At 40.8% G+C, this 2,234-nt stretch overlaps 1 protein-coding gene across 1 annotated transcript in view; it reads left to right on the top strand.

The window, feature by feature from the left end:
- LOC100463544 (cysteine-rich secretory protein 1) overlaps positions 1–2,234 on the top strand; it is a 28,921-nt gene that overhangs the window by 16,427 nt on the left and 10,260 nt on the right. The window lies entirely within an intron of this gene.

Raw genomic sequence — 2,234 nt, 5'->3', positions numbered from 1 at the left:
TAATGCACCCTAGGGCAGTGCTTCTCAATCCTGAACGAACTGCTTGAAGACCTTGGTAAAACACAGATCCTGGGCCCCACTCTCTGAGATCCTGATCTGGAAGGTCTGGGGCAGAGACCACTGCAAGCTCCCAGGTGAAGCTGATGCCGCTGCCAGTGTTGTACAAGCATAGGGAGCTTGAAGTTACAGAGGCAATTCAGAACTGTCTTCACTGGACAGAGCCCAGAGGCTAGACACTCAGCTGAGAATCAAGACGTCCAGATTCTAAGTCAGGCGGTGCTGCCAGATAAACCAACATTGACAAACCTATTTCCCAGGTCCCTTGCATCCCATAAAAAGAGAGAGAATTGTCTTTCCACTATAAAGCTGGTGTGTGTGCAGACTAGGTGCTATAAAACAGAACAAATTTAGGGAAGTCTCCAGTGTATGAGGTGATTAGCTGTGTTTGTATTATCTCCCAGAAGTGTCACTCAGATTTTTGTGCAACCTTATCCTGGTTCCTTTAGCCTTGGACTGGTCTAGAGTAACAAGAATTAGAAATAGCACTGACTCTGGAGAGTAATTCTAAGGGACAGCCTCCTCATGCAAAAGATGAAGGGTGGGAAGCAAGTGAATGAAAACATTATTTTGAAATCTATCTCTCGGGCATCTTAAAATAGAAAGTGTTATTTAAACAAAACAATAAAAATCAATAGCTGTCATAGGCCTTCTTGCATTTGTGAGTGTTGTGCCTGACGTGTATATTGTGTTTACCGTTGACAGGCACTCTTTTAGATCCTTATTACAGTAATTCATTTAAATCAATACTTCCATGATGTAGCTAATACTATCATCTCCATTTTACAGATAATGAATCTGAACCTCAGATAAATTAGCTAACATCCAAAGTAATAAGGAGTGAATAAGTACAGATTCAAATGCAAATGGCACAGCTCCAGGCACCTGCTCTTAGGACAAATAGGGTCCAAACTCACTGGACTCCAATAAGGTCCAAACTCCTCGGTTTCCAGAAAAGCAAATACATTTAACTAGGAGGGTCTAAGGAAATTTTAGGGTAAATGGAAAATATAGCCTCTGATTTCAGAGACTTTATTATTGTGGATTAAAGGCAAATGCAAAGGAAACTTTAGAACGTAATGTAAGAATGAATACATTCAAGTGCTAAAGTGTAAAGGTACGAGAGATCAACAAGACTATAAATTAGGTGACCAGTCAACTGAATCATATTTTCAAAGGAATATGAAAGTTGAGCTGTTCCATAAACAATGCATTGGATGTGGCTAGAAAGGAACCGATAGAGTTACAGCAGGGCTGAAGAGCCAATCACAACTGCCAGGCAGAGATTTTCCAAAAAAGAAAAAGTTTCTATATGTAGGGTTAGATATCGATTAATTGGAGCCACGTATTAAAGCAAGAATTCATAGCTTTGGTGCAATAACCATGAATACTCATTTGTGATTTTAATCATGGATCTACTACAAAAGAAAGGAGCATCTTACCAATATTAATCAGAGATAATATCCTAGACGCTTCCTCAAAGAGGTCTGAACCCAGACTGTATAGAATGAAGGTTGCAGGTAGTTTATGCGACAAAATAAGTATACTCCAATGGAGATTAGCACACAGATTGTTTATTGGAGAACAATCGCCGGATTGACACCTACCGGGGGAGGTCGAGAGAGAAGCAGCAGTGAACATATGGAAAAGTTGGATTGAGATGGGCAACAGAGGGCTCAGATAATTCTTCAGGAAGCAGAACAACTAAGACAACCCTTCGAAGTTGTCCTGAGTAGGAGGGAAGTGGCTTGGAATTTACAGTTCCCACATCGACCAGTTATTGGGTATGGATGGAATTATGCTCCTGGATGCAGGACAGTTTTAGAAAGGACAGACAGTAGAACTGTCAGTGGGCAGGACTCCCAGCTTAAGAGGAAATAAGTGCTTCGGTCCAGAGAGTGACCTGGTAGTACATCACAGCATACACAACAAGCAGTGAGCTGTAAATTACCCAGATAATTTCTAGTCCTGATCACTTGGTAATCTGATCACAATAGGCAAGTTTTTTACTAAGGCATGCAAGGATGATATTCCCGCTGCCAGGAGATCCTACATCCTAATGGGATGTGTTGTATCATCTCTACTCCCTTGGGTAGATGTATCCACTACTAAAATATAACTTTTCTTGCATGAAACAATTAAACCTTACAAAACCATGTTTTTGCTTTGACTCTAGG

Source organism: Ailuropoda melanoleuca, chromosome 19, assembly GCF_002007445.2.
Source record: "Ailuropoda melanoleuca isolate Jingjing chromosome 19, ASM200744v2, whole genome shotgun sequence".
Lineage (NCBI taxonomy): Eukaryota > Metazoa > Chordata > Mammalia > Carnivora > Ursidae > Ailuropoda > Ailuropoda melanoleuca.
This window is presented reverse-complemented; position numbering and strand designations above follow the sequence as displayed.